We start from the raw sequence: 25,644 nt of genomic DNA on the forward strand, positions 1-25,644 counted from the left end.
GAGGTCAGGCGCGAACGAACACCCCATAATTTTATTATACCATATTTCTTAAAACTGAAACATAATTATCAAAGTATACTTACGCAGATAGACATGAAAAGTCTTTATTAAAGTTTGTGCCTATTTCCATTCTATAGAGGCCAGGCACGAACGCAGACCCCACAATTTTATTATACCATCCCTATTTAAGTTAAAACATACTTATCAAAGTATTCTTATGTACATGTATATAAAAACACTTGTAAACGTTTTTTTTTTTTAGTTTTTAAATTTTTTATTTCCATACTTTGCGAACCAGGTACTTACGTAGACCCCACACTTTTAATGAATCATCATTATGTCAGATCAAACATACCCATTCCTGTGTCTCGATAATGTTCTATCATTATATGTGATCAGTTTTCTATACTAGTCAACCATATAGGAGCCTATTCGTGACCAGACACACACACAGACGTTTAGCTTTATATTATATATATAAGGGAATAATAGGAATGGGAAATGAAGTCACAAAAACTATTGGTTCATTTATTCAACAAGGGAATACAAACAATTAGTTGGGGGATAAAAGGGACTCTTTATGCCAAGGCATTTCGAAGCCTAATGCTTCCCATCAGAAGAGTAGAGAAGATGCTAGGTAACATAGTGGGGATGTGGCGTCTAGCATGGGATTTATCAGGAACGAAATAGATCGATTAAAATTATATATGATGTTGGGGGGGGTGAGTTTTATCGAATTCTAGATAAAGGAGGAGCATATTATATAGAGTGTAATGTAGAAAGGTGTATATGGTCTTTATCATAGTCTTAAATGGATGTGATATATATTTTAGGGTTAAGGTGGGGATATAGTGTGGATGGGTGGTAATTCTATTTTATCAATGTGTAAGATGTCTATTATCTATGGAGGGACATTTTGACAGATGCAACCGAGATGACAATAACACTATGAATGGTGTATAATTTTGGGAGGGGTATTATGGTGATGATTTAAGGCGAAAGGGCGGATGGGTATATACTAAGCAGGGATTGAACATATAATATAATATATATATATATATATATATATATATATATATAAAAGGAATCATTCTCATGTTCAGGTAAAAATGATAATTTCCACCAAGCATTAAGGTAATCTTTTTTCTATAAAAATAATTTAATATTTTTATTATCATGTATTGCACTACTGACTGTTCTAATCTTAGATGTTATTCTCACAACGTTTAGCCCGATATAACTTCCGACCTTCTTCAAGTGTATCTTGACAATGACTCATTAGTGAATGGTGGGGGGAAAAAATATAAATATATATTTATTTATATATTTAAAAGCATTTAAAAATAAATGTTTAAATTTCAACGATATTTCTCACGGTTAACGGTGGCCGAACAGATTTGATCTTTGCTAATGGAGTCAGAGATGGTTTCGTTGCCGGGTTCGAATCTCTCGATTTATGTTAATTATGACATGATGATTTCCGAAAGGATGAAACGCTAGTGTCTGTAGGTATTTAATTATTATTATAGTAAATAATTATGTCAGCCCCTTTAAGAAACTCGTTTCTTATCGTTGAGCACTTTACAGTTGAAATAAAGCCGATCAATTTAGCTCGTATGCGCAGATCACCATATAATGATTAGATCACCCCGACAGACGTTAAAAACATTTGAAAATAAATGTTTAAATTTCAACAATATTTCCCGTGGTTAACGGTGGCTTTAATCCTTGCTGATAAAGTCAGAGATGGCTTCGTTGCTGAGTTTGAATCTCTTGACAGGTGTTAATCGTGACACCCTGCACTGATGATTCTCAAAAGGATGAAACACTAGTGTCTTTAGGTATTTAATAATTATTATAGTAAATAATTATATATACTTATCAATAAAAAGGTGCTTCGTCATCCCCAATGACTCATTAGTACGGCTGAATCTAACAAAATTCGAAACCATGACTCCAGTCACTGAAGCCTGTTGCTCTCCCACTGAGCTATAAGCTCTGCTAATAACAGTGAGAGAGATTCACCACATTGTGTTGCAAATTATATAAGTACTTAGTCATTCTCGTTCACTGTGCATGCTTCACTTTTTTTTTTGCCACTTCTCTAATGATTCTTATGCTGTACCCAATATATTTAGTGATTTTTAAAGCACAAAAAATATGATTTGGATGCGATCAGCTACACTCGAAACCAAAACATGTAGCCTTCCAGTCTTATTCGTTACCATCTGAGCCACAAACAAAATTCTAAAAAATAAACCGACATTCACACATAAATGTCTATTTGCATATAAATAGAGAAGCATTTTAAGTCGACTTACGCCAGCCAAGTTCCAATGTTATCAATTTTGACTACTTAGCAGCAATTTTTACCGGTTCAAACCAAAATCGAATTTGTTCCCCAGGCCCAAATCGCCTATATATTAAATTTCAGGTCTGTGGACCAAAAATGACTGATATAATATATATAATTTGTAACACAATGTGATGATTATGAGTACTATATATCTTTTTATTGATAATTAAAATGCTTTTGAACTTTTGAGATGAGGATGATAATTGTTCAAACTACTGTTCTCATCTTAAGTGTAATTTTCATAACTTTTTGGCCGATAAAACCTCCGACCTTTTTCAAGTGTTGACAATGACAATTATTGGTGGACAATCCAATTAAAATAGTGCATATCCTCATCTCCAAAAAATTCAGAAACAGTATGTTAATCAGCAACAACAAAAAATGGAAACGACACGACCCTCTTTCCGTTTCATAAACACCTTGTATATTTTGAATCTTACGACTATGCTGTGTTGGAAAACAGAAAAAAAAAACACAATCGTTTTTACCCTTATTTGCCAAACAGCAGGCCGTCCGAAGGCCACTTGGGGATCGATTGCGATGCCTCTGTTCAGTCTTGAAAGACAAAGGATACCCCCTGTAGGGACAGTTGCGGGTGTAATTGTGAGGGAAGGGTCGCACAATCCCTAACCACACCTCTCCTGAATCGACACTGAGTCCAGTGGCAAGGAGAAAACCAGGACGACTGGAAACAATGCCGAGATAAGCGGAGAGCACATACAACACCTAGAAGTCCCAAATAGACATCCATTTAGTACTGATCAGGTTCAATGTTGCTTAACTTCAGTGATCCAGCGGAAACCGGTATGCCAACGTGATTATGCTTTAGGATAATGAATCTAAGGCAGTAGTATAGTAATCGTTAATGATGTAAGTTGAGTACAATTTGATTATTTAAGGGGTAAACTTGTTTACATTAGCTTTGAAGACTATAATACTGTAGTCAGCCAGGAAGCAGGACAATGGAACTGTGTTCCACAGGCGGGTAGTTCTAGGAAAGAAGCTGTATACATGGACTCTGAATTTAGATTTAGGCACAGATAGAGAGTGTGGGAAGCTGCTGATAGTTGTTGCAGCTAGTCGAGTGTTTTTGTGAAATTTTGGCAAGGGGGGGGACCATGGATTAGAGTTCAGACGAGCACTTGCCATGAAAATAACAGTAGAACAGAGGGAGGCTTATGACGTTTCTTCTGTGGGAAAGAGGCTGCTGGAAAGAAAAAGTACAACACTTTCTAGATAGCGTATTTATTATTATAGAGATAAGTTTCTGTTGATTATCATATTGTACCTAATATATAGTAGTGATATCAAATGTAAAAAAAACATGACTTTGGTGCCATCAGCCAAAATCACAACTAAAACATACAACTCTCGCATTACTTCACCACTAAGCATCGCCTATATGCATTTAAATCCCTCCAAAATAACGTTGTTTAACATGCAATTGTAGGTTTGTGCCTGTAAACATGTTTAGTCGACTACTCCTGCCAAGGTCAACGGTTTTGTTTTCAATTTTTATCTCTTAACAGCAATTTTTTGCTGGCTAAAAACTAAATCGAATATGTGTTACAGGTCTAAAAACTCTATATGTATCAAATTTCTACTCTGTACACCAAATATTTAGAGACGAGTTTGGTAGAGACTTTAAGCACACACATCAATAAGGTCACTTATATTTATTCTATATATCACAGATTTGTGTTCCTTGACAACTCACCAGTGTGGTTTGACCTGATGAGAGAAACAGTAGATTAGGAAACGCAATCTCAGTGAATGAGGCTATGTGCTTTGATATTGAACCCAGGAGCTTTCTAGTAACAATGGAATTATGTATAGCATTATAAATCAATTGATAGAGTGAAATAGTTTGCAACCAATCACAGCGAAGCTCTTTAAAAGTAATTATGAACATTGAATTCAGGGTCAAATATGGAACAATATAATAATAAATTATAATAATAGGAAGGCAAGAAAAACCAAGTCAATATTTAAGACAAGCCAAACGCCTATAAGGCAATAAACTGCTTTATAAGCACCTGACAAGTCAGTCTGAAAAGGTCACTATGTAAACTGAAATAAATTTATTACCATCATAAGAACGGTTGAGTTTTTTTTTTTTCTACCTTCCTCTTACATATGAAATGCTTATGTAGCTAGAAAAATACTCGTCCCAGGACGGGTAAAATTCGTTCTTGAAATAGAACTGTTTCACACCATTTTTTATGTCCTCTTATTGAAAATAAAATCGAGATATAATATTAAACCTCATGCTTAGAATTCCTATTCCAAATGTGATCAAAACACGATAAAAACAAACGTCTAAAATTTTAGGCTTGAGTTTTAAGAGATTTAAATTAAGGAATTTTTTCTTAATTAGTGCTTAATTAATTAATTAATTAATTAATTAATTACTGTTGATCATATTAAAGGCAAATCTGAAATGTTTATTTTTATTTCAAATGGGCATTTTTGATCACATTGGTAGTGTACTCGTCTTCCACAGCTGTGAAACTTTAAAAAAATGGTCGGAATTACCAAAATTAGAAAATAACGTGACAAAGAAAAAAACAAAAAAAATTGAAATAAAAAATAAATGTGATAATTTTATCGGATAATGTTTGCTAAATGATTATAACTCAGTTGAAAAGAGAGAATTATCAATGTTAATCAGTTTACTGTGAAATATTTCAAAATACAAAAATCTGGGCAATAATTATAAACTGATGTTTAATAACTATAGTTAAAATTGCACAAAATTTTTAAGTATCTGAATTTTCACAAACGGTTTTCACCACCTCCTTGGCACCTTTCCATAAAACTGAATTATACTAAATATAGCCAACATTACTTATATTAGGTTAGTGCCAAAATAATGTTATTTTTTATCATATATATATATATATACATACACACGTCAAAAATGACATTATTTTTGCACCAACCATGGCCTATAGTAGGCCATGCACCAACATAATATTTAAACCTAGCAGCTGTGTTCCGAAATTTATTATGATCGGTTAATTAGTTATGAGTGAATCCTGCATATATATATATATATATATATATATATATATATATATATATAGAGAGAGAGAGAGAGAGAGAGAGAGAGAGAGAGAGAGAGAAAATAAAAAAGGAACAAACCGTATTATGTGTTCATCAACGTTTCGTCTTTATTTCGAGACTTCCTCTGGGTGAAAATAAAATAAAGACGAAACGTTGGTGAACACATAATACGGTTTGTTCCTTTTTTATTTTCTCTATTTTGTCGGAATACTATTTCCATTATTTTCATCATATATATATATATATATATATATATATATATATATACAGCTTCCTACATATTTTAATGACATTAAAGACATGCTAATAGACAAACTGTATAAAGTAATGCTATCATTTTCTTCGGTCACTATATTTTGCTCGACCCCCCCCCTTCGCTCTTATTTTATACCGTTTCTATAACTGTCACTTCCATCATTCTTTTTCTCTCTTTTTCATCAGTCGAATATAATAATGAAATAAAAAAAAAAGATTAAAAAGTTTGAAATATTTCTTTTTGTTTATAATACCATAACTAATATACTACTGAACCCGTAGGGAGAAAGAAAGAGTGAAAGCAGAAAGCAAGTGAATTGTTATTTTTTTTAAATATTTAATTGGCTTTGAAATTTCCCTTCCATTCCCGATTCAAACAATCTACTGTTATGGCGTAAATATTGGAAAGAATAACGAGAAGACTCGGAAACCGTGAAATGAACAACATATACAACTGAAAATACAGAAATGATGTTAGTTAGGCACCTCCAAAATTCACCACAGAATACCCCCCCCCATGTAAAACGATGTAACTTTATTATAAGTTAATATTATCAATAAAATATAATTATTATAATATTAATATTATCAATATAATTTTTATACCATTTAAAAGAAGAAGGGCGAAATAAACTAGTAATAATTTAAAAAAAAAATCATTGTACGAAAATAATGAAATTGCGAGACAAAAATCGTGTTTACATAATTAGTACCTTAAAAATAATGTTCCCATGTAGTAAGCATCCCGAACGTGAAAACATACCTGTGTTTAATAAATCTAGCAAAAATCAACTAAGGGTCAGATTTTAATGAAATTTTGGATACTTATCCATTTTAGAATGGAATTACATATAAAATACAGTTTTCATAAAATATATGACGAGAAATATTTTTTTAGTGTCATTTATTTTTTCGAAATTTGACCAAAATATATTTACACCGATCGAAATTTCGGTACTAGTGCACTTATTGATCCGTGCTGAAATAATAACGTTATTATTTTAAAAGCCATTCTTAATATGGGAGGGGGGTGTTTTGTACCTATTCTATACTTTAACCTTAGAATTGAATAAAAAAACATATCATAAAACTTTAATTAAACTTGGAAATACGATTTAAAAAAATAGCGCGGATCAGTAAATGCACTAGCGCCGAAATTTCTATTTATTATGAAACATAAGAGTTCAAATAAGTAAAAAAATATTTATTTTTTTTAATTTAAATACACGTATTGAAAAAAAAACTTACCCTGAAGTTGCAATTAAAAAAACTGATATAAATTTTATATGTTTTTTAATAGTGTTTTTTTCTAATTGCATTATTTCAAAATGTGCCGTTACAACATAGATTTTTTTTTATTAATTCTGCTTAAATGTTTTTAACTATTAAGTTTTAATATAAACATGGCTCTTGTCAGCTATTTTATCGCCAGATTAAAACCGATTAAAAATATTTTTGCACAAAAAAAACATTTTGTAGACCACTACGATATCTAGTTTGTCTCTTTTTACGAAACAAAAGTATGGAAACCGGTAATTAACCAAATGAACACTCGTACATATTTGGTAAAACCGTATTTCATATTTAATGCACAAATGTTTATAATATTATTAATCATTAAACTGTGTAAATCTTAAAACTTAACAAAATTATAACAAAGATTAATTATTAATTGTAGTTTGAAGAAGATAAACAAGGGTTTTAAAAAAATCATTATGTTGCTTCTGCTTTTCCGTAGTTCGTATAGTTAACACAAGTCTCCTGCCACGGGATTATGCGTTCCGTTCTTCACAGTTCTTCGCCTAGCAATCTCTCTTCTATTCCCGATTCAAACAATCTACTGTTACGGCGTAAATCTTGGAAAGAATAACGAGAAGACCCGGAAACAGTGAAACGAATAATATATTAAACGGAAAATACAGAAACGATGTTGGTTAAGTGGGAAACACAAAGTTGCGACTGTTTCTGTATCTCTCTGAGTCTTGAGTTCAGGCTGCTGAGAAGCAAAACCTGATCACCGGAAGTGACGTCAGGAATAGTTCATTGTCAGAATCTGTAGGGGTGCCACCCCCAACACTAATCTAAGTTTAATGGGTGACATAAAGAGTTAGATTTTTTTTTTATGTATTATGATGGAGTGTGTAAATATTTCCACTGGACGATTTGTAAAAAGTTGAATATTGAATGCAGCAGCAAATCCTGGGAACATGTTTACCAGAAAGAACAGTTGGAAATAAGTCGTACACCATCCTCTATGGCTATCCAATTCCTACAGTTACGCACCTAAAAACGGAGCCGTAAAACCTGGCATAGCGATATCAGACAAGAAGAAAGAAGCAACCTTAGTAGAAGTTAGCATCTCCAATGATGCTGGGATCCAACATTGTTGAAAAGGAAAATACCAAAGTCTTATACATGACATGAAAAGAAACTGGAATTTTACGATCTCTATCATTCTAGTTATAAAAACAACTGGACTAAAAAGAATTTCAAAAATTACCTGGCAAATATACCTGGTGAACCAAGTACACGCGAGATTCAAATAATTGCACTAAAATGAACGGTTAGAATTTTAAAAAGATCTCTCGGTTAGAATATCTGAATTAGTGGATGAATGTTTGGCATCCAGTAGGATGTCCCATCGCCAGCTTGAACAAACTGATAGGAAAATAATTTTTTAAAAAAATTACAGAAACGCAGGGCAACATCGGTACAATCAATTTTAAATCCAAACAAAGAGACCCTATACTTGATCTCCTATGCCAGACTCCCATCAGCTTCTGTTTGTCTTTAAACCTAAAACAGCGACCAACTTAAGCAACTAATTATAGGTTCTCTTTGTTTGGATTTGAAATCAACGTTACCGATGTTGTCCTGATCTTCTGCAATACATATATAAATAAATATTACACTCCTATTTTTGAATTTTCTTAATATAGAAGCACTCTCCGACCAGCTTTTCATATATAACTAGCGGGGTGAGGTGCGCCTGGATTTGCCTGGGCGTAAAATACACGATAATATAATTTAATTTGTCCCGATTACATATATATTATTATACCTATTTACTATGCCTCCCCACGGGACAGAGTTAGACACCAGGGTCGTTTTTTTAACGTGGAGAAAAGGTACAAAAATAAAAATTGTCTCAGTCGTGAAGGATTAGAGGCTTAATTTAAAAAGTTAAAAATATATATATATTTAGGTGTCATCAACTAGAATCGAAACCGAAACTGTAGCATTCAAAGCTGGTGACGTTACCACTGTATCAATGTGGCACGCATATAAACCGAATAAAAATTAAAAACAAACTAAGATGAATGTACAAAATGTATAACGATATTTTTCAACTTTGTCTTATTTTTGACCCCTTAAAAACAATTTTAACCGGCTAAAGATCCATAAAAGAACTGCCCGTACCCCCCCCCCAAAAAAAAACAAACAAACAAAAACCCCCAATCATTTGAGGCCCATAGCGCCACTCTGTGACTGTTAGTTTCGGAGGATATGGAGTTTCAAAATGTAGAGACAGACAGAAAGACCGACAAACACACAAATCAACAGACAGACAGACAAAAATATAAGCGTTTATATATTAGATTACATACAGCCATTTCATTAAAAACATGCGTGCATGTATCACTTTTTATGAACAATATCCACATATTCCATCGATTTTCATAGGCAATTTAACAATCATTTTTCATAGAAAAAGAGAGTCATTCAAAGAATACTTTTTGGTTAAAAAAAAAAAGAAGCAAAACGAAAAAGTCAATAAGAATAATTTCGAAAAACATTATCGAACAGAGGAATTTATTGATTCTCAAGAGATTCAAAGTACTAATTCTTGTTGGATCTTGTGCTTTGTCGTTTCTTTTTTTTTTTTCAGGAGGTAAATCCTACCATTTATTTTGTTCCTGTTTAGCGAACGGGGGAGGAGAGGTAATAAAATCATTTTCAACATTGATTGTAGTCTGTTTGTCTCTCATAGCAGCGAAACTAAAAAAAAAAATGGTTAGAATTACCAAGATTAGAAAATAATGTAACAAATAGAGAAAATGGAAAAAAAAATGTGATAATTTTATCGGGTAATGTTTGCTAAATGATTATGAATCAGTTGAACAGAGAGAATTATCAATTTTAATCAGTTTATCTTAATCCATTCAACTTTTCATGTTCATGCCTCATTTCAAAGCCACTGTTAAAAATGTTCGTACTTGTAGGATTCTCGTTTTAAAGAATCCGATCTTAGGGAGGCATTTTAAAGTAAAACATTTTCAGTTAATACTGAAAGTTAAATCGACACACATCTTAGCATCAAAGGGGGTGCACGGTTGATGCACGGGAAGTGCTGCAAAACCAAAAAGAGAGGGGGGGGGAAAGGCCAATGAACAAATAGTAATTTTATTTATTTATTTATTTTTTTACTCATGTTCACCCCTTGGACGTAAGGTGCTACTATATGGAGCCATGTCTAGCAAAGATTAGCAAGATAGTTGTTTATGTTACATTTAAACTTCTACATATCAGTACAGCCAGGGAAGCAGGCAGCAGGAAGAGAATTCCAAAGTCTAACTGTTCGAGGAACTATTAAAATAAAAAAAAAAATAAAATAAAATAAAAAGCTTTCTGGCATTTAGGGACAACAACAGTGAAGGGGTAAGATCTTATTGCTAAGCAGGTTTGTCTGGGGATATGTACATCGAGGGGGTACAAGTGAAACAAGTTCATCAAAACACATTCCAGTAAAATATTTGTAAAACAGGCACAGTGATGCAACATAGCGAGGATGTGACAGAGGCTGGAGCTTAGTTGATAAAGTGGGATAATAATGGACAAAGAAAGCATGTTGACCTGATCTCATCCCAGCTGTGCTATTAAAAAGTGCTCCGCCAAAGTAGCTCCAGTTCTCTCCAAACTTTACAACAAATGCCTTGATGAATCTTGCTTTCCTGCCTGCTGGAAAACTGCTTCTGTGGTACCAGTTTTCAAGAATTCTGGCGAAAGAAATGACCCAGTAAATTACCGTCCCATCAGCCTCCTCCCACTTTTCTCCAAAATATTTGAGTCCATAATTAACCAAGCTCTAGTCCAAGACCTGACAGAAAAGATAATTAATATTAGATAAGACAAAAATCCAGGTTGTCCTCGATAGTCGTACAGCTAGACAATATGATATACATGCGGGAGTGCCTCAGGGATCTATCCTTGGACCTATATTATTCCTAATATTCATAAATGATCTCCCTGACAAAATTGTCTGTGAGATGAGTATATATGCTGATGATACCACGCTCTGTAACAGGCACAACACGAAAACAAATGAACACATATCTAAAGAAATGGCAGAAACACTAGAGGATGACCTCCAATCTGTAGTGGAATGGGGCCAAAAATGGATGGTCACATTCAATGCTGCCAAAACTAAACTTGTTTCCTTCAATAACTACAAGAAACCTTCTCTACTGCCAATAGCAATGGCCAAAGACTCTTTATCTGAAAGTACATCTTTTAAACTCCTCGGCCTAACGTTCACAAGAAACATGAGTTGGAACAATTGCATTGAGAGCATTTCCAGGACCACGGCGAAAAAGGTAGCTTCTCTCTACCATGCTAGAAAGCTACTAATGCCTGAAAGTATCCAGTACCTCTATATGTATGGAGTAATGTTGTCAGATTTGGGCTGGTGCATCTGCTACTAGTCTCTCACTCCTAGAAAAGGTTCAAAAGAGAGTCGCCAACCTAATAGGTCCTGAACTGTCATCTAAGCTTCAGCCTCTGTCCTATCGATGAAATGTTGCATCCCTCTGCCTGTTCTACAAGTACTTTAACGGTGAATGCTCCGAAGAACTGTAAGCACTTGTACCCTCTCAACGTAAATACCCCTGACAAACCCGACAAGCAGCAAAATCCCACCCATTCACAGTTGAGATCCCTAGATGTAAGAGAGCCTTCTACTCCAGTAGTTTCTTCCCCAGAACTGCTAGACTTTGGAATTCCCTTCTGGGTTCCTGCTTCCCCAACTGTACTGACATGCAGAAGTTCAAGTGTAACATAAACCGACGTCTTGCTGCCCAACTCCCCACATAGTACCTCTGTAGCTTATGTCCCTGATAGTAGCCCCCTACATCAAAGTGGCAATGTGTCTTGTTTGGTATGAAAATGTAATAATAAAAAAAAAAGAATATAGATTCCAAAAGAGTGCCTGTGCGATGGAGTACTGTTGTGAAATCTGGATTCATGAACCTGTGTCATTTGAAGGTTCTTGATAAATTGCAGGAATGCATCTGTAATTTGGCTCCACACTTCCCTCTTCACTGCAATCTCTCTCACACAGACGTAATGCTGCTAGTCTTAGTCTTTTCTACACATACTATTATGTCTCTCGGAATTGTCTGATCTATTCGCTGCTTCATTTGTTCATGCTCGTTTGACTCATTGGTTTAGAAGTTTGCATCAATTCGTTCTTTAATACCTCATTGTAATACAGCTTCCTATTGCAGTAGCTTCTTTCCAACAATTGCAAGGTTATGAAACTCTTTCCCTGCTCACTGTTTTCCTTCCACTGACAGCCTTGGTATTTTCAAAACTAAGGTCAATAGGTATCTCCTACCTTTGCAATAATCAGCTTTCGTCCTTGTTACCGACTTACATTATGCCTTGTCTGGAGTGATTTCCATAAAAACAAGTGAAGTATGCATGGTCCCCCGTGAGTGCACAGTGAACGAGGCATAAAAAAATGACTAGGTTCAGCATCCCCCCCTCGATTTAGCCCCAAAAGTCCCTCGGGGATGTCAAATCCTGGTGAAAATGAACAAACAGTGCAGTTTTAGGCATTAACATATGTAAATTTGTGTTCTGCACCATGCAAAAAAAGAAATGACTAAGTCCATCATTTGACCCACCCCCTCATTTAGCTCCAAAAGTCCCCAAGGCCTTAACATATTTAAATTTGAGTTCAGCACCATACAAAACTGCTAAATAGACATACACAGAAACTTTTGGACAAATATGGTAAAACAGTCCCAAAAATGGAGTGTTTTATTAGCCCTAAAACAGCCCCTGGGCACACGTAAGAGTTATCGTGAAGTATATACTACAAACAAAATTATATAGAAATGAGTTAGTTACAACTTTTCAGAAAGTTTTATAAAAATCCAAGGCATCAATTTTTTTAATAAGCACAAAAGTATCAATTTCAGCCATTTTAACCTGAAAGCGGGGACAACTGAAGTTTTCCCAGAAAATCTGTTCTGTTACTTTTTTACTCATATCATGTTTAATGTTTGTGCAAATTTTTTTTTAAATTCCAAGGCGTAGTTATTGAGAAAAGTGCAGACAGATGAACGGATGAAAATACGAATGGACAAGGGTGAATTTACAGGTTCACTCTCCTTTTATCGTGTGACCCCCCCCCAAACCCCAGTAAGGTTGCGCAGTTCCGAACTGCACTTCCACATAACTGGCACTGCTATCTTGTAAGGAGGGACGACCGGAAGTATACTTCAGTAAACAGATAACTGGTGTTATTTCAGAATTTTCCTATTCTTGAACTTGTTGATTTACAAAGATTTAAGAGTCCAGTCTATCCTACTATTTCATTGTTAGATTTTGGAGGAGCCTTTTTAAAGTCCCCATTTGGGAGGTGATTATGAGGGTGAGCCATTTTTAGAGAAAAATTTTTAAAGAAAAACTGCTTTTTGTAATAGTCAAATGAGAGAATTGTTGCTGAAAAAACACCACAAAGAGAGTCAAGACTAATCTACAATAGGCACCAAAGGGTAACTTTCGTCGTTACATATATTGAAATTTTTTATCTATATAAATAAAATAGTAGATGTTTGTGTGTATGTGTGTGTTAATATTTAACCGATAAACTCTTAAACTACTGGTCACATAACACTGAAATTAACATGGCACCAAGGATGGTTTATAATGAGTAAAATCTTTGTTTGAATGGATGAATAACATACAAAAGTTGGCAAGTTAAATTGGAAAATATTCATTTCAACTTAATTTTATAACTTTTTTTATCGCTCTGTTAGGTTAGCTCAAACAGTAGTGAATGCGGCTGAAGCGCTAAATGTTTTTGGTTTCGATTCTAGCTTATGACACCGAAGTCATTTTTTTTTAAATTTTCGAAATCAGTACTTTGTACTATATATATATATATATATATATATATATATATATACCAAATAGTGGTTGGTTCTACGCAAAGACATCACCACTATAAACAAATCATCCATATGGATTTCCGAACAACTTAGTTGTGATGGAAGCTCATATGTTGAAATCGACGGGAGAGCCCATCATATATATATATTATTAAATTTGATCTCTAATAATAAATATGAATCTGCATGAATTAAAATATGTTTAAGCCCTCCTATCAATAAAAATATATACATCTTGGATGGAGAAACTATTGAGGTTGTTGAAGAGTTTGGTAACCTTGAGGATTCCATTGGAGTACAGGATGAAGCAGGTGCTAGTGTGGTTGCAAAAATTAAGAGTGGACGGAATAAGTCCATAAGTTCAAGAAACTTCTGATATTACTAATCAGTAGAGCGTTATCGCTCTCAACTAATAGACGTGTCTATCAAGCATGTGTGTGCAGTGTGATAGTGTATGTAAATGAAAGCTGGCCAATAACGGTAAGAACGCGCTGCATTTAGAGGAATTATATGAATATGATACGATGGATGTGTCATGCGAGTCTTAAAAACATGGTTCTGGTGATTTTAGAAGAAAATTAAGCCTGAGTATTGAAAAGAGATGTGAACAGAGCAGGAGACTTTGGTGGTATGTCCCCATTGAAAGAATGGATGAGAGTTCTTGTGCTAGTAGATGTAGAATAATTTAGAAGGTCCGGGGGAAGGCCAAGGAAAACCTGGTAGGAAGTGGTAAGCATGCACTTGAAAGAAACGTGGGGGGGGGATAAATAAAGATCTGTCCAGAGATGGGTTAGTTTGGAAGTCAATTTCCAAAAGCCATCCAATGCTTGCCAGCATGAAAAACAGACTTTAAACTGAATATTTTTGTTTTACATGGGCGTCATCACTTATCAAGGCCCGAAGGCCACTCGAGGAAATGGATTAAGCATTGGCTAGATTGTGAGATAAGATCACTCATAGTGGAACTTGGGTAGGACTATATTATCTAATAGGATGGCTCAATAGGAATTTATTCACCATTGGATTTGAAGACAACAATGTTATTGTCAACCATGAAAACAATCCCACTCTATTGCATTCCAGAGACAGACAGTTCTGGGAAAGAAACTGCTTGTGGACTTTCTGTTTAGTTTTGGGCACAGACAGAGAGCGGGAAGTTGTTGGTGGTTGTTGTAACTAGCTGTGTATTTGTTGAGAACGCTTTACATGAAAGATTGAAGCTCTGTTAAGCACCTACCATAAAAATGACAATAGAGCAGAGATAGACTCACAATTGCTCTTCTGTGAGAAAGAGGAAGGAGCTAGGCAAAATGGTCATCACCCACTAAATTTCGTAGATGGTTTTGCACCTTGACAACACAGGAAAGGGTGCTCTTTGGAGCTCCACTCCAGATGTGACAGCAGTACTCTATCTTAGGATGTATCCGACTCTTGTACTAGGTAGAGGATTGCATTGGAAGAAAGATACTTTCTGGGATGGTAGAACGACTGACTATTTTCCAGCGATTTTGGCAATCAATAAATTTGACGCAGGTCTTTCACTTCAGGTCAGGGGTAACACTCAATCATAGAGGTTTGTCAAAGCAGGACACTTCATTACAACTGGGGTAAAGTTTGCATATTTCCCATTGTTCTACATGCTTCAAAATCGAAGGAGTCAAAATTAGAAAAATCCTGATTTTTATCAGTCTTTGAAGTGTTGTCATAAATGGTAGTATCGTCTACATAATATGTCGATGAGTGAATGAACAAAGAATGTGCTTTGGGAGGTCGGTGACAAAGATCAGGAAGAGAGTTGAGCAGAGAATAGATCCCTGAGGCACAACCAAATTAATACTATGAACTTTGGATTTCTACCCATCAATGACTACTTCAATAAACCCTTCAGAGAGAAAGGATTTTATGGTTGAGATGATTATGTCATAATGGAATACAGATTTTATAAAAAACTAGACTACCCGTGACCCGTTGGGTCAGTATGTTATATTAGCTATGGAATTCATGTATGAGCATGACACTTGTGACGTAAAGAAAATAGTTTTTTTTTTACATAACAGAAACATTTCTATGAGAGTATATTAAAATGAAAAATCATGGACGGATCACTCAAACATGAAAAACAAAAATCCTCCCTATTCGTGTAAAGTTACCTATTTTTCTGAATAATCGCTCAAAAATCGAAAATTAAACATGATTTTCCAACTGATCGAACACCCACGAAAGTCATTTAGCAGCAAAAACACATATGAACCTACCGATGAGAAATATAAGAATGAAAAACCTATATTGGGATCCTTCAACCAAGTTATAGAAACTTAAAATCTAAAAAAAAAAAAAAAATAGCAAAACCTGAAGCAAAACAATAAAACGTAAATAAAATAAAATAAAACTAATATTGAAACAGATTAATAAATGTGCCAACAAATTCACCGTTCTCACACAACTATTTTGTATCTAGAAATGTAAACAAAAAATAAAAAAAGGAAGGAAAAGGGACGGATAGAGAGTAGTAGTATTCTTGGCTTTACTACAATTGTTCTTATGTTTTTCAACGGGTTAAAGTTGTTTAGTTGTAAGAAAATAGCGACAGTATAGTTGTAATAAAGAATAGTTGCAAAACACCCCCACTCTTCCCATTTTTAATAATAATTTCGAAATAATAACATTAATATTTCGGTGCGAGGTCAAAATCTGCAAAAGAAGCGATTTGTGTTTATTTTTTTATGTTGTTATGGGTTAATATTTATGCACGTATGCACAACCGGAGGTCGTAAACCGGAAAGTGGATTATATCACTTGTTACAAAATCATTTGAGTTTTATAATTATATAGATTATAATGTGGTTTTAATAAATTCTATTGATAAATATCATATGTATAGAGGTGGAGATGATCCATGAAAAATATAAATACTCAGCCATAAATGCTAGAGAAAAATATCAAAAGATAAAAAGAATGGCTACAAGACCTATGAGCCCGTCTTCAACACTGACTAAGTTGTTAATAGCATGAACTGACAAGTTTGAATTGAGTTCGTTTTATAGAGAATGTTGACAAACTTCAAGAATCCTAGAAAGATAGTGGGAAAAGCAATGCCAACAATAGAATCATCTGATTCAAAGGAAATGAATGGATTACTTATTTAAATCTATGTTTAATAAAGGTTTGGGAGGTGACAATAGCTTAGTGCTTTATGGCACATACTGGCAACCTGAGTGTGTGAAGTTTGAATCCAATTCGTTCCACAGGAACACGTTACACTTAGGATGTTTATAACCTTCATATTGTCCCTCCCGGTATCTTTCTGGATTGAATTTTAACTAGAAAAATACCGGAAAACGAATGTCAACAATAATCATCTAATTCACATGATATGCATGCTGCTATTCCTGGTACTCCTCCTCCACCACCAACAAACATGTTAGTGAAGAAGTGAAGTTGAGAATATTTAGATCCAAAGTATTACAATTTGGAGATGTGGACTCTAACCAAACCATCACAATATAACATGATTTTTCAAAGGAAGATTCTTAGAGAAGACATCCAAATCAGTTGGCCAAGAACAATCTCTAATAAAAGACGTTTACGTTCACATTGAAAAAAAAAATAACACAAAGAAGGCTGCCATAGTTTGTGAATTTAATGAGACTAGCATCACAAATACCTGCACGTTAAGCACCCAAACCTTCATAAAATCTACCTAAGGACCTGCAAGACCAAAAACAGCGTGACCCGACCTCTGACGAAAGACTTCAAATCACTGTTAGACCTAGCAGCCCTTTTTTCCCGGATGAAAACCGCTTAAAAAGTTTTTCACATGTCTGAATACAGTGGGCCTCCAACATACGAGATTCATTCGTTACCGGATGAAGCTCGTATCTCGAATTAAAATGGCACCATTAAGGAGATGTAATGAAACATGACACATTCGACCACCTAGCGGTTGCATCTGGAAACTTGTAACTTGGATTTTCGCTCGTATGTACGGAAGGACTTTTGCTCTGAAGCCATCTCGTATCTCGAATTTCTCGTAATGGATAGCTCGTATGTTGGGGGTCCACTATATTCCAAATTTCAAGTTTGCAGATTAAAAATTCGTTGAGTACATAGGTTAAGAAGTGTCCTCACACACAAAAAAAATACGTCCTCACTTTTATAGATATATAGATTTGTCTTATTTGGACTACCATTCTCATCGAGTGTTATTATCACAACGTTTTGGTCGATGTTACCTACGACCTTCTTCAGATATACCTTGTCGAACCCAGGTACCCGCATGGAATTTTGAATGGAACACTTTAATAGATAAAGTACGAAATTAAATTTATTCTAAGTGAAACTCTTTTGGAGGTTGAAGTTTTAGTACTCAGCAAGTCTGACAGAAAGATGTCAGAGTTCGACAAGATACTCCCGAAGATGGTCGAAGGCTACGTCGGCTGAAACGTTTTGAGAATAACAGTAAAGATGAGAACAGTATTCAGAGTAATTTGGATGATACAACATCATCTATTTTTTTATTTCGATAAACAAAATTCGATGAAGCAGGTGTTCGTCACCAGAATTTTTTTTTCTATTAAAAGTACTTCATTATTTCTAAAAAAAAAAAAAAAAAAAAAAAACCCAGCTGCCTTAGAAATAAGGAAAAGTTCATTTTTTTCTCTTTGGTAAAATTATTTTTTTTCTATTAAAAAAAAAATCTTAGCATAATATCATCACTGTTGTTATCATTAAATATTATGAGATTAAAAGCCTAAAAAATGCAATAAATTGATAAAGGAAGTCAATATATTCAATATGATTCACGATTCGTGTAGTAAAGATGAGATATCTTTTTTTTTTTTTTTACTAAAGCGTCATTACTTATTAAGGACCAAAACTTATTCGAGGAGGAGGGTCAAACGAGTTGGACGGCGAGACAACAGCATATGTTTGGTGATGATGATGGTGATTATGAAGGATTTGATTATTTAAGAGGGTAGTTCAACAAGAATTTATTTACACTGTACTTGAAAACGACCATGATGTAGTCAGCTGGGAAGCAGCCCTACACTACTATGCTCCATAAACAGGCATTGCTCGTGGACTTTCATTTAGTTTTATGAAGAAAGAAAGAGAGAGAGAGAGAGAGAGACAGACAGACAGACAGACAGACAGAGGGAAGGAGAGAGAGATAATAGTTGTTGCTAGATAAGTTCTGTTGTGAATGCTTTATGGGCGAGGAGAGGAGGTGAATTATAAATTAGAACTTATTTTCATAATCTGTGAATTAGAATTTGCTCAACAGTAATATATTTGAAATTAAATGCATATTTAATCGAAATTAATCGATCTTAAGCTTGGCCAGTTCTTAGATAGGTAACTATTTCAGAATAGCAGGTTCTTACTATAATTCAACCATATTCAATACAAATCAACTTCAGTCTATCGTTGAAATACTCCTCTCTTGGCACTGCAATAATTAGAACTGTGAATGCCCTCTTCCGTTTCTGGGACTGTTTTGACAAACCTTCGAGACACCCTCACAGATAAAGAAAGGTCCAGTGAGAATAAATCCTATTCAAGTCACATCTCTTACTGACGAGAGAATCAATAAACGTCGATAGAAACAAATATCTTTGGACATTTCTGGCTGAAATTTAATGGACGATTATTTTTATTGAATATAATTAGATTGCAGAAAGAATTGTGAATTTTATTAACGATTCACAGGTATTTTGTGAGAGATGCAATCTGTACCTCAAAATTCCACTTCGAATGAAATATATTAGGTTGATAAGAATGTTTCTGCGGAATTTTTAATTTTGATTTCTGTGGGGAAAACTGTAACTTACCTGAATAGCACGAGTTTCGTGTTTTTTTTTTCTCTAAGAAAAAAAAAGAGTTAAAATGCCGACGTCGCATTTCTATGTACAACGGTTATGCACATTTACGTGTGAGATATGCAAATTAGAGGCGAGGGAGTTTGTAGAACGGGTATAAAAGAGGAAGGGAAAGGAACCACCGGCGAGTGGGAAGACAACGTGTTGGGAAAACGCGTATCGAAACGAAACTATTTAAACTAAATCAGAAAAAAACAGAACAACTCGGTTCAAATTAGTTTTTGTTGTAATACCTTTACTTTATATATTATTTTAAAGAGCGTTTTTCGCTCTATCCAATCGTTTAAATTACAATCATTTTACTTGCAATCGTTTTAAAGCAATTGTCTTGTTTTCGGAACCTTGAATACAAGATGGAAAAAAAAGCAAACTTGCACAATTTTCTTATTTCAATTCAAGCTAGGCCGAAAAGCTGTTGAAACAGCTCGCAATATAATGAAGTGTTTGGCCCAGGAACCACTACTGAACGCACATCACAATCGTGGTTTAAGAAATTTCATGGCGGCGATGAGAGTTGGAGATGATGAGCGTAGTGGTCGGCCATCGGGTGTTGACAACGATCAATGAAGAGCCTTAGTCAAAACCAATCCATGCACAACTGTTCGAGGACTTGCATTTGAATTAGACGTAACTTATACAACAATTTCTAACCAAAATCTTGATAAATGGGTGCCTCATGAATTAAACGACAACCAAAAGAAACGCGGTTATAAAGTGTAATCTTGTTTTCTTATACACAACAAAAACAACTCGTTTCTCGACCGGGTTGTGACTTGCAATGAAAAGTGGGTTCTTCATGACAACCAGCGATGCTCAGCTCAGTGGTTAGAAGCTGATGAAACTTTGATACTTCTTTAAGCCAAAGTTGTGCCAAAAGAAACCCATGTTGACTGTTTTGTGGTCTGTGACCAGTCTCATCCATCACTGTTTTTTGAATGCAGGCGAACCATTACGGCGGTCAAGTACCGTCAACAAATGGATCAAATTCGTCAGAAACTTCAACAACACCCAGCATTAGTCAACAGCAAAGGCCCAATTCTCCATGACAATGCCCGACCACACGTTACTAAACCGACCCTGCAGAAGTTAAACGAATTAGGTTACGAAACCTGCTTCATCTACCATATTCTACAGACCTCTCACCTACTTGCTTCCACTTTTTCAAGCAGCTTAACAACTTTCTGCGTGAGAAATGTTTCAAATACGAATTCGATATCAAAAACGCTTTCAGCAACTTCATTGCCATTAGAATGCAAGATTTTTACGTTGCTAACATAAACACACTTGTTTTGTGTTGGCAAAGGTGCGTTGGTTCTGATGGTGCTTATTTCGATCAATAAATCTTTATTTGAGCTGAAATATGTTCATCTGGATTTAAGTTAAAGCCCGCAAAAACTTTCTCACAAAAGTACACATATAGCAAATCTAGACCATTAAGTAAAATTTGAAATGAGGCAGACCGCATTATATTTCAAGTTTTAATATATATATCAGTGATGGGCGATTTCAATATTTTACCCGATTCTAATACAATTACCGATTCTGTACGAAATTACAGATTCCAATTGCCTATAAATCTCTAAATATTTAAGTATAAAGTTGTTATTTTCCCTCTGATTATCGTAAAAAAACAAATGTTATATGAGCAGATATTTTCCTAAACGTAAAAGTACACTTGTGGAGGATAATTTATCGATTTTAATTTTACTAGTATTTATTATTTCTAACATTATTACCAGCAATAGAAGATTTTGCTTCAAACAAAATCATATAAAAAAAAAGACAATTAGAAGAATCGTTTTGGCATCGGAAAATAGCCATCAATTTTTTTCTGATTGCGATATCGATTCTGATACCTCCAAATGTTCTGATTTTTTCAGTTCCGAATAATCTCCTCAGCACGAATATAAGATGCTTGAAAAATCGATAACATAACTGGAAAGGCAAAGGCTAAGGGAGTAAACTCTGACAAAAATCCGGTTTGGAGTCCCGATAAATGGATGATGAAGCACTTCAATACTTTTCTGGAAACTCCTGCAGCTGCGCTGGCTCTGACCGTATTTGCTTGCCTGTCAAACTTTGTCTGCTACGCCAAGAGGGGAATCCTGATAACTGGGCAAACCTAGGTCTCATCACCTACCAAGGCCTGTATCTGGAGAGGCAACTCCCGCTTTGAACTGTATAGCCACAGTAGACGCTGTAGTGCATGAGGTATAAAAAATTATTGTCTCACAATATAGAAGATCAGCATCATATGTATACAGGTCCGGAAATGCTCGACTTCCAAATTATATGCGATTAAAAACAAATACTGGCCAGCACATACAATGTGTGTGATGATTAGGTCTATGACAACAGCATATTCTTTTCATTGTTTTGACTCTCCAGTATATATCCGACACAGTTAATAAACCGAGAACCACATCACTCTATATAAAAGCATATAAGATATCAGAGGATACACACTCGAAAGTCCAAACTATGAAGAGAATATGCTGTTGTCATAGACCCAGTGATAATACACTGATATTTATATATATGAAACAGATAAATGTTATCCCTGCGTCAGGATCACATACGCCAACAAAATCATGAAAAGCCGACATCAAATGGATATAAAAGCCGTGGGGCTAAGAAGAAAGATCTGGGTAGGATGGTGAAAAGAGGATTCTTTGATAGCCAACATGAGGAAACAGAGTATAAGAGATCAAATACATGTGAATAATTATGGTCAGCAGAAGACTATGCAGAGGAAATAATGGGTCAGAAAAGAAATTAGATTGGTAATACAAAAACAACCCACACAAACAGGCGCTTTATCACATATAGAACATAATCCAAAAGTTATGTCATCAAGTTTCCAAATACCTATATAAATTAACCTGTCATCCCTTTTTTAAAAATAGAATCGCCCGATCGTCAGAGACAAGATGCAAGCAAGCAAGGTCCACAAAGGTTTATTATATATCTTTTCCATTCGTCGAGCAGTTTTTTTTTTATTTCAGCTGGAATATTGTATAGAATGGCACCCAAACGTTGCTGTTCAGCCATTTTCTTCTCAAGCGCTTTCTATCGGTGCATCCGATTATCATCAGGAGCGATTGTTGTTGTTGTCGTTTTCGTTTTCTTTGAGGCTTGGTGTATTTATTGTTTTGTTTTTTTTTAAACATTCCAGCTGAAATAAAAAAGACCGCTCGGCGAATGGAAAAGATATCCAGAAAAATCGGAAAAAATATCTGTGTCAGACGTGCTTGAATAATGACTTGCTGCCAAAATAAACAAATGTGTATATATATATGTGTGTGTGTGTGTGTGTGTGTGTGTGTGTAGAGAAAGAGATAGAAAAGGAACAAACCAAGTCAGACGTCCATCAAAGTTTCGTCTTTATTATAAGACATCTTTTGAAGAAGTCTTATAATTAAACGAAGAGTTGATGGACGTGTGACTTGGTTTGCTTCTTTTTTATTTCTCTATCTCGTCAGAATACTAATTTCATTATTCTCATCATATATATATATATATATATATATATATATATATATATATATATATATATATATATGACGAGGTCAGTCACCCCTGTTAGTCTATACATCTGTTTGGGATCATGCATATGCGCCATTGCGTCAGTGTTAGTTCACGTATTTGACATCGACCAACCGCCGCAAAAAATAAAAAGTAAGCAAAACAGTTTTGACAGCTTTTTTTACTGATTCTCTTTATGATTTGTTGTCTGAAATACTCTAAACAGCTGACAACTTGCATTGTTTGCCATCAGCTGGATATGCTTGCTTTCTGCTTTACGTGAGAGGCGATAACGGATCACTTGTCTCTAGCCAATCCGATATGTCATCGCTGGACAAAACGAAGGATTTGTTTACAGTCGTATTAAGTGCAAAAATCTATATTGCATATCAGGAAAAACAAGGGATATATTCTAAATGTACCATTCAATTTGTTTTACGGCATATCAATGCTTTTGAAATTATTAAAATGTTGTATTCAGTCATTTTGGCAATTTTGCATGCTTTTAAGTCCTTAATAAAAATTCTAAAAAAATAGGTTGATCGATTGTAGTCAAGGGCGACACAAAAGCTCCTTTTGGTTGACTATGACACCGAGGTGTAGAGACGGATGTTTTTCCTTTTCCAGATTGCTCAAGTTAATCCCCACCCTTTAATGCTGTGTGTTTAGCAAGACGTCATCAAGTACCATTTTTAGAGTCTTTGGTATGAGTCGATCAAGGATTGAACTCCCAGCTCACTAGCAAACACTACAATCATTATGCAAAATGTAAGTTCTTAATATCTTTAAATATATATTTTTTATGCTTTCTTTAATTTGTTATTCAGGTATTTCGTCCATTCTTTCAATGTGACCAAATCAACGAAGTCTCCTGTCTCCCTATACCGTCCAGATTTAATCTTCCTCTGATGTCATCAAATGTAAACTTGTCTAAAAAAAAAACAACAAAGAAAACACACTCAGTACATATCTATCGTATTATTCTCACATCATTTCTTGCCAGACAACACGTGCCCTCAATGTAATGACAGCGTTCACTTCTCACACCATACTGGTAACACACGCCTAGTAGACTCTTCTACAGGAGTAATACTCTGCAGGTTAGTAATGCCAGAAGTTTCCTGAACTTTTCCTATTCACTCTTAATTATTGTAATCACACAAGCATCAGTCCTTCCCTGTGCTTCAATGATATCACCAAGGTAGCAAAGCTTCAAATAAAATATGTATTATTTGGCTTATTTGAACTACTGTTCTTACTCGCAACGTTTCAGCCGATGTAACAGCCGACCTTCTTCAGGTGTATCTTATCTGGAATCTTTCTGCCAAACTCTAGAATCTACACAGAATTTCAAATGGAACCCTTTATTTAATCTTCGGGGTAACATGCTTTTGCTCTATCTGCCATGATCAAATAAAAATACTAAGTAATTCAGAATTGTATTCTGAGTAAAGCTCACACTGAGTCTCACTTACAAATGAATTTTACGAAGTACTTTATCACAAGGGTACTTGCAGACAATTCTAGTATAAATTCTGGGATCCTTTAGCATACTCCTGCTTTCAGATCTATTAAATACTACTAAAAAAAAACAACAAACAGGCTGTAATTATATCTCTTAGTGGATACTGATCAGAAAAAAAATTGAATTTTTAAAACAGTAATCACCATTATATGAGTGAACTGGAAAGGTACAGGCCAGTGTTCATATTTCAAATGAAACCAAAAAGTATTCCCTAAAAAATAAAATAAATAAATAAAAAAATTATATGTTGGCCTCAATCGTTGGCAAAAATATTCTCCCGCCCTGCCTAAAAAAAAAAAAAAAAGTAATGACATTTATAGAAATTGGATGTTTTCACAAATTAAATATTTTATTTTTAATGAAAAATGCCAAATGAAAATAACTAAAACAAATTAAACTGTTTTGTTTGTGAAAACTGATTGTATTAGTATTTGGAAGTAGTTGAAATCGAACTCAAAATCGCTGGGAAATGTATTTTAAAATTTAAAATTTTTTATTTTGTGATTATAATTATGTTTGTATGTTTTATGATATATCAATCCTTGTTGAGGTTTTTTAGTTCTTAGATACAATAAATATTGTAAGCAATTTATTGAATGCAAGTTGCAATAGGTTAGGTTGAATCATTTGTATTTAGGAAGGAGTTGCTTTTATTAAAATAAGAATACAGAAAAAGATGAAGGATCAAACAGATAGAAAGGAGAAAAGACCAAGAGTATATAAATGAGGGAGGGACTGAGGGGATGGAAAAGAAAGGGGCCGAGGAAGCGGAAAAGAGAGGGGACGAAAAGGAGAGGAAACCAGGAGGAGGATACGGAAAAGGGCAGAAAAGGAGAGGGGACGGGGGGAGAAGAAGGAGCT

General features: G+C 34.7%; 1 protein-coding gene across 3 annotated transcripts in view; it reads right to left on the bottom strand.

The window, feature by feature from the left end:
• The window catches only part of LOC145284824 (proton-coupled zinc antiporter SLC30A2-like), a 929,434-nt gene that overhangs the window by 616,933 nt on the left and 286,857 nt on the right, over window positions 1-25,644 (bottom strand). The gene's annotated exons all lie outside the window — the stretch shown is intronic.

This window comes from Euprymna scolopes, chromosome 9 (assembly GCF_053919585.1).
Source record: "Euprymna scolopes isolate OS-2025 chromosome 9, ASM5391958v1, whole genome shotgun sequence".
NCBI lineage: Eukaryota > Metazoa > Mollusca > Cephalopoda > Sepiida > Sepiolidae > Euprymna > Euprymna scolopes.